This window comes from Mustela lutreola, chromosome 10 (genome assembly GCF_030435805.1).
Source record: "Mustela lutreola isolate mMusLut2 chromosome 10, mMusLut2.pri, whole genome shotgun sequence".
NCBI classification, from domain to species: Eukaryota; Metazoa; Chordata; class Mammalia; order Carnivora; family Mustelidae; genus Mustela; species Mustela lutreola.
In genome coordinates, this window is record NC_081299.1 from 48,361,702 (window position 1) to 48,370,667 (window position 8,966).

The window sequence follows — 8,966 nt, forward strand, 5'->3', positions numbered from 1 at the left end:
AGAATTCCCCCGGGAAGCCGTCTGGCCCTGGGCTTTTGTTTGTTTGGAGATTTTTAATGACTGTTTCAATCTCCTTACTGGTTATGGGTCTGTTCAGGCTTTCTATTTCTTCCTGGTTCAGTTGTGGTAGTTTATATGTTTCTAGGAATGCATCCATTTCTTCCAGATTGTCAAATTTGTTGGCGTAGAGTTGCTCATAGTATGTTCTTATAATAGTTTGTATTTCTTTGGTGTTAGTTGTGATCTCTCCTCTTTCATTCATGATTTTATTTATTTGGGTCCTTTCTCTTTTCTTTTTGATAAGTCTGGCCAGGGGTTTATCAATTTTATGAATTCTTTCAAAGAACCAGCTCCTAGTTTCATTGATTTGTTCTATTGTTTTTTTGTTTTCTATTTCATTGATTTCTGCTCTGATCTTTATGATTTCTCTTCTCCTGCTGGGCTTAAGGTTTCTTTCTTGTTTTTTCTCCAGCTCCTTTAGGTGTAGGGTTAGAGTGTGTACCTGAGACCTTTATTGTTTCTTGAGAAAGGCTTGTACTGCTATATATTTTCCTGTCAGGACTGCCTTTGTTGTGTCCCACAGATTTTGAACTGTGGTATTTTCATTATCATTTGTTTCCATGGTTTTTTTCAATTCTTCTTTAATTTCCCGGTTGACCCATTCATTCTTCAGAAGGATGCTGTTTAGTCTCCATGTATTTGGGTTCTTTCCAAACTTCCTCTTGTGGTTGAGTTCTAGCTTCAGAGCATTATGGTCTGAAAATATGCAGGGAATGATCCCAATCTTTTGATACCGGTTGACGTCCTGCTTTAGGACCTAGGATGTGATCTATTCTGGAGAATGTTCCACGTGCACTAGAGAAGAATGTGTATTCTGTTGCTTTGGGATGAAATGTTCTGAATATATCTGTGATGTCCATCTGGTCCAGTGTGTCATTTAAGGCCTTTATTTCCTTGCTGATCTTTTGCTTGGATGATCTGTCCATTTCTGTGAGGGGAGTGTTAAAGTCCCCTACTATTATTGTATTACTGTTGATGTGTTTCTTTGATTTTGTTATTAATTGGTTTATATAGTTGGCTGCTCCCACGTTGGGGGCATAGATATTTAAAATTGTTAAATCTTCTTGTTGGACAGACCCTTTGAGTATGATATAGTGTCCTTCCTCATCTCTTATTATAGTCTTTGGCTTAAAATCTAATTGATCTGATATAAGGATTGCCACTCCTGCTTTCTTCTGATGTCCATTAGCATGGTAAATTCTTTTCCACCCCCTCACTTTAAATCTGGAGGTGTCTTCGGGCTTAAAATGTGTTTCTTGGAGGCAACATATAGATGGCTTTTGTTTTTTTAATCCATTCTGATACCCTGTGTCTTTTGACAGGGGCATTTAGCCCATTCACATTCAGGGTAACTATTGAGAGATATGAATTTAGTGCCATTGTATTGCCTGTAAGGTGACTGTTACTGTATATGGTCTCTGTTCCTTTCTGATCTACCACTTGTAGGCTCTCTCTTTGCTTAGAGGACCCCTTTCAATATTTCCTGTAGAGCTGGTTTGGTGTTTGCAAATTCTTTCAGTTTTTGTTTGTCCTGGAAGCTTTTAATCTCTCCTTCCATTTTCAATGATAGCCTAGCTGGATATAGTATTCTTGGCTGCATGTTTTTCTTGTTTAGTGCTCTGAAAATATCATGCCAGCTCTTTCTGGCCTGCCAGGTCTCTGTGGATAAGTCAGCTGCCAATCTAATATTTTTACCATTGTATGTTACAGACCTCTTTTCCTGGGCTGCTTTCAGGATTTTCTCTTTGTCACTAAGACTTGTAAATTTTACTATAAGGTGATGGGGTGTGGGCCTATTCTTATTGATTTTAAGGGGTGTTCTCTGAACCTCCTGAATTTTGATGCTCGTTCCCTTTGCCATATTGGGGAAATTCTCCCCAATAATTCTCTCCAGTATACCTTATGCTCCCCTCTCTCTTTATTCTTCTTCTGGAATCCCAATTATTCTAATGTTGTTTCATCGTATGGTGTCACTTATCTCTCTATTTCTCCCCTCGTGGTCCAGTAGCTGTTGGTCCCTATTTTGCTCAGCTTCTTTATTCTCTGTCATTTGGTCTTCTATATTGCTAATTCTTTCTTCTGCCTCATTTATCCTAGCAGTGAGAGCCTCCATTTTTGATTGCACCTCATTAATAGCTTTTTTGATTTCAACTTCGTTAGATTTTAGTTCTTTTATTTCTCCAGAAAGGGCTTTTATATTTCCCGAGAGGATTTCTCTAATAACTTCCATGCCTTTTTCGAGCCCGGCTAGAACCTTGAGAATTGTCATTCTGAACTCTAGATCTGACATATTACCAATGTCTGTATTGATTAGGTCCCTAGCCTTTGGTACTGCTCTTGTTCCTTTTTTTTTGTGGTGAATTTTTCTGCTTTGTCATTTTGTCCAGATAAGAGTATATGAAGGAGCAAGTAAAATACTAAAAGGGTGGCAACAACCCCAGGAAAATATGCTTTAACTAAATCAGAAGAGATCCCAAATTGTGAGGGGGGAGAAAGGGGATAAGAAGGTTCAAAAAGAAAGAAAGAAAGAAAAAAAAATTAAAAAAAGAAAACAAAGAAAAGTATAAAAAAGAAAAAATATATATTAAATAAACTAGTTTAAAAACATTAAAAAAGAAAAGGGTAAAAGTTAAAAAAAAAGTTTTAGCAGAAGAAGAGAAAAAAAATGAAAAAAAAATTAAATTAATTGCAAGACTAAAAAATTACAGGGAGAAAGCCATGAGTTCCGTGCTTTGCTTTCTCCTCCTCTGGAATTCTACTGCTCTCCTTGGTATTGAAACTGCACTCCTTGGTAGGTGAATTTGGTCTTGGCTGGATTTATTGTAGATCTTCTGGGGGAGGGGCCTGGTGTAGTGATTCTCAAGTGTCTTTGCCCCAGGCGGAATTGCACCGCCCTTACCAGGGGCTGGGCTGAGTAATCTGCTCGGGTTTGCTTTCAGGAGCTTTTGTTCCCTGAGCGCTGTCCTTAGAGTTCCAGAGGACGAGAATATAAATCGCGGCCTCCTGGTCTCCGGCCCGGAGGAGCTGAGAGCCCAGGGCCCCACTCCTCCGTGCACCCTCAGAGAACAGTGCCCAGTAACTCCCGTCTGCCTGACTTCCGCCCGTGCTCCGAGCTCACCAAGCCTGTGACCAGTTCAAGGTAACCCCGAGCTGTGAGCTTACTGTCGGCTCTGTCTCTGTAGCCGGCTTTCCCATTACAGTACCCGCAAGCTCTGCGACACTCAGACACCCCCGATCCTTCTGTGACCCCGCGGGACCTGAGGCCACGCTGACCCCGCGTGGGCTTCGTCCCAGTTTAGCCTCTGGAGTGATGTCCCTCAGACTTTTAAAAGTCCCGATTTTGTGCTCTGTTGTTCAGCCGCTTGCCGGGAGCTGGCCCCTCCCCCCAGGGTCTGTCTTCCCGTCGCTTTGGATTCACTTCTCCGCCAGTCCTACCTTTAAGAAAGTGGTTGTTTTTCTGTTTCTAGAATTGCTGTTCTTCTTCTCTTTGATCTGCCGATGGATTTGCAGGTGTTTGCAATCTTTAGATAAGCTATCTAGCTGATCTCCTGCTAGCTGAAGTAGTTTCAGGCTGCTACTTTTCTGCCATCTTGACTCCTCTCCAATCTTTTGGAATTTTTGTACAAGTGTATGCGCACTTCACACAGCTCCTATACCCAGCATGATCTAGTAATAAAACTAAGTCCCCAGCTTCTCCCTAGAAGCAGTTCAACTTCACACTTTGGCTCTCTCCCCCCCAGGCTTTTCAGCTGCTAACAACGGACTGGCTTCTAACCCAGTTATCTATGAAAGTGAGCATGACCCAGCACTTGCTAGGACCCTGGGGGCAACAGAGAACAAAAGAGCCATTTGAAAGAGTGTATGGTCTCCATGAGAGAGAGGGATTTGCCACAACTCCTCTCCAAACTCAGTGTAGAGCAAATGAGTGATGAACTCCTGCTCCCAGCTTCTCCCTGAGAAGAGAAGGAATTGGACCTTGCACCTAGTGCTCCAAACTTTTCCAGCTGCTATTCGGGGAATTGGCTTTTATCTTATCTGTCTTGAGCACTGACAGGATTTGGTATACTCTATTCTCTTGGGAGCCACTAAAAACAAAGGTGACAGCTTGGACAAGCACGAAGGCTTGAGAGGCATTCAGAGTCTCTGGCCAGGCTGATTAGTGAAGCTTATCTCCTATTTGAGGCCATTCTGTGAAGACTGGGAGAGGTGGGTGTTTTATCTGATGTGCACTTTCAAGGAAAATGAAGAAAGAGGAAAATCTGTTCTAGATAAAAGAACTAGGTATATCTCCAGAAACTGACCCTAATGAAATGGAGATTTCTGATTTATCTAACAGAACTAAAAAAAATGATGATAAAGGTGTTCACTGAAGTGTAGAGAATAATGCATGAGCTAAGTGAGAATGTCAACAAAGAGAAAATATTAAGAAGTACCAAACAGAAATCACAGAGTTGAAGAACACAGTAACTACAATGAAAAATTCAAAAGTAAGCTTTAGTGACAGACTAGATTAAGCAGAAGAAAGGATTAACAAATGAAAAGGTCATTGGAAATCATTTGGTAAAAAGGGCAAAAAGAAAAAAGAATGAAAAAGTGAAGAGAGCTTATGAGACTTAGAGGATACTCATTATGGAAGTCCCACAAGGAAGAAAGAGAGATGGGCAGAAGGCTTATTCAAAGAAGTAACACCTGAAAACTTTCCAAACCTGGAAGAAAAAAATAGATATCCAGATCCACGAGGCCCAAAGGATACCAAGTAAAATGAAAGAGACTCACACCAAGACACATTATAATCAAATTGTCAAAAGTTAAAGACAGAATTTTGACACAAGAGAAAAATGACATGTTACACACAAGGAAACTCCCTTAAGATTATGGGCAGATTTTTCAGCAGAAATCCTGCAGTCCATAAGGAAGAGGGATGATAAATTCAGAAAACTGAAAGAAAAAAAAAATCCCACCACCCATGAATACTTACCCTGACAAACCAGTCCTTCAAAAATAAAGGGGTGGTAAAGATTGTTAGATAAACAAAAGCTGAAAGAATTCATCACCACTAGACTTGCCTGAAAAGAAGTATTAAAGGGGGTTCTTAAAGTTGAAATGAAATAATGCTAAAACGCAGCACAAGAGCATAGGAAGCATGAAAGTCATTGGCCAAGGTAAATGTAATGTGATACTACTTCACAGTGGTGGGTAAGCGGCAGAATATTAATAACTATAAATGATGTTAAGGGACACACAATATAAATAGATGTCAATTGTGACATCACTAATGTATAATGTTAGGGGAAAAGAGAGGTAAAAGTGTACAGAATTGTTTATAAGTGAAATTACCCACTTGAAACTGACTGTTAAGATAGTTTATGTAAGTCTCTTGGGGTGCCTGGATGGCTCAGTGGGTTAAGCCTCTGCCTTCAGCTCAGGACATGATCCCAGGATCCTGGGATTGAGCCCCGCATCAGACTCTCTGCTCAGCAGGGAGCCTGCTTCCTCCTCTCTCTCTCTCTCTGCCTACCTCTCTGCCTACTTGTGATCTCTGTCAAATAAATAAGTAAAATCTTAAAAAAAGAAAAAATAGTTTATGTTAAGTTCCATAGAAAAAATACAGAATTTACATAAAATAAAATGAGGAAAAAATCAAAGCCTATCAATTAAAAAAAATACACAAAGGAAGACAGCAGGAGAGAAGAATTTCAAAAAGAACGATAAAATCATTTAATAAAAGGGTAATAATAAATTCTTCTGTATCAATAGTTGTTTTAAATGAAAATTGATTAAACTTATCAACATCACTAATATATAATGTACATTAGTACAAAAGGTACAAAAGGTACAGAGCAGCTGAATGGGTTAAAAAAAAACCCAGGACTATGTGCTATCCATAAGAAAGAATAAAGCAGGCTAGAAAGTAAAGTGCTAATAGAAATGGAAGACAGTCCTTTCCTATGGCAACCAGAAAAAATCAGGAGCATTTTTCAACCTTGAAAAAAGAAGGAAATACTGCCATTGGCAACAAGGGTGAACCTGGACATTGTGCTAAGTGAAATTAGACAGTGAAAGACAAATGCTGCATGATGTCCCTTAAGTGTGAAATCTGAAACTGAACTCATAAAAACGGAGTAAAACTGTGGTTGCCCAGAGACTGGAGGGTAGGAGAAATGGGGCGGTGTTCGTTAAAGGGTACAAAGGTTCAGTATGTGGGATGAGTAAGTTCTGGAGATCTAATATACGTCGTGATGATGACAGTTAACAATGCTGCATTTCATACTTGAAATTTCTGAAAGGTTAGCTCCTAACCCCCTGCCCACTGTCCCCCCTCCCAACAAAATTAACTATAGAGATGATGGATAAGTTATGCAGCTTGATTGTAGTGATTTTTTTCACAATGCGTCCTTACATATAAAAAGAAGTTCTACATTATAAGTATATGCAAAAATGTCTCCTATTAAAGGCTTTTCAATTGAAATAGTATTAGAATTTACTAGTATTTTAAGTTGTTAAGAATAACTTATCCTAAGTTTTTTGTTTCATAAATCCAGTGCCTGTGTGTCTTCAGGGAACTTCTGTTGTTCACTGTGTGTCCTGTGTGCCGAACATAGTTTGCTATTTCTTTATGTGGTGTATAATTGGTTTGTTAAAAATTTGACCTATTAAATGATATAATGTGGAAATTCTGGAAATCAAGAACCACCCTGAGGTGGTAGTTATTACTGTTGTAGGTCTGTTATTATTACTGTTGTAGTTTGTGTTGCTTCTTGTTTGGTGACTTTCTGGGACGGATTCTGCAAAATTTCTGTTTTTCATCATGTGCAGCGACTGGATATTCTGCTCTTATTACCGTGTTCAGCTCAGGTTCGAACAGAGGGTTCCTTAAATGCCCTGAAACCAGTAAGGCTCTCGAGGCTCTGCCTATGAGGCAGGTTACGTCTTGGACACGCTAGCAGGTAGTTCACAATTCTTAGATTTAATTTGCTGCTCATGCAGAGACTCAAGGTCAGCCAGAATGAGATATTAAGGCCTTCTCAGATCCTTCCTGTGCTTGGCCTTTTAGATTCCCAGAGATGTGTCAGAGCCGTTGGAAGCTCCCATGGACTTCTCCTTCCCCAGTTTTCTCTTGTAATCCTCTTGTTAGCACCAACTGGTATCCCCACTCTGGTTACCATAGTGTTGCACAATTGTTACCTATTTTTTTTTTTTTTCAACAAATACAGACTTTTTTCACACAGACTCCACTTTGAGTCAGGTCAAATAAAGACAAGCCCTGAGAATGGGGTTTTTCGGTGAACTGCCAGACAGGTCAAAGGGTGACAGCTGTCTGGGCACGGGCTTTTGGGGTTCTCCAAACCCATCCTGCCCCCTCCAGTGGTTCCTTGGCGCTTGGTTTTCTCAGCTCTGTGGTAGCGAGGCTGCTGCTTTTTAAGGAGACTGCAGAGTTGGGGAGAAGAGAATGGGACTAGGGTAAGTTAAATGCCACAGAGCTTGCTGTCCTTACTGAGATCCAGCTCTTTTGTTTTTTTTTCCACCTTAAACAAATGCTCAGATTATGGCAAGACATTGATTACTTTTCAGAGTTCTGGGAATATGGATTTTGACAACTTTTGTTAGTTTTCTAGATGCTTTTGTGGAAGAGTGGCTTTTTGGAGGTCCTCACTTTGCCATTTCAGAATTTTCTCTGCACAGGTGAGATTTCTAGAACAAGAAGGGACCTTAGTGTACAGTCTTTGAATGTGCGGTTAGGGCACAGAGAGCCCAGAGACTCGCTACGTAGCCACAGGAAATGTCTGACACTGGACCGTTGGTGCTCCTGCTCTGCCTCAGCCCCTCAGCTGCTCTCCCCATTCTATAAGTCCAACAAACATTTACTGAGCATCGACTCTGCCCCAAAACTGTTAGGGATGGAGCCTGGGTGAGCAAGGCACAGCTGCCTCCAAAAATCTCAGTGTAACTGGGAGATTATTTGGATAAAGGAAATGAAAACTTTTGAATAAACTCCTTGGAGAATGGAGGAGGGAGCAACCAACTGGCTGAGAGTCAAGAAAAATGTCACTGAAGAGTTGACATTCAGACTGGTTCTGTCCTGTGTCATGAGATACTTCTTACAGAAAAAAGAAGCATCTTTAAAAACATGACAATGACAAAGGACCTAGTCCGTCTAGGAGATTGAGAGGAGCTCACTTGTTGGGCAAAAACATTAAAAGATGTGACTGATGAAGCAAGCAGGTTTCAGATCACAAAAGTTATCATACGCCCGGCCAAGGAGCAGGTCCACACATAAGGGCCCTGCACAGTCCACACACAGAGGGCGCCGTTCCCCTAGACTGCCCGTGAAGGCCCAGGGGTTGCAGAGTTTGGGCAGCCCATCAGAGGATTTATAATGATCTTATCGTTAATAGGGAGAATCTATTGCTCTGTGATCCAGCGAGGAAAAGATCAAATTGTCTAGAAGAAAAACTGTATAAATCACAAGTTTTTGCCTGAAAGGACTGTAACAGCATTACAACTACAATTTAATCTATTACATGCCAAGTGTATGTAGTGTGTGTGTGTATATACATATATATATGTATATACAGTACTATATATATGGTATATATATATTATATGTATATACATGTATATATAGAGAGAGACCCACATGCATATTTGGTATTCATAGTAACTACAAACAAATATATATGGTCCTCTCAATTAAATTGCTGATGTATCAGACAGTTGAGGATAACTTACGCTGCATAACCCAAAATCCCCAAATCTTAGTGGCTCACAACAAAATAGGTTTGTCTTATTGCATGTCCATCATGAATCAGTTGGGACTCTGCATTATGTCTTTGTCACCTGGATGTAAGCTGACAGAACTTTATCTGGGACATTGCTGATCTCGTGGCAGAGAAGAAAGAAACATG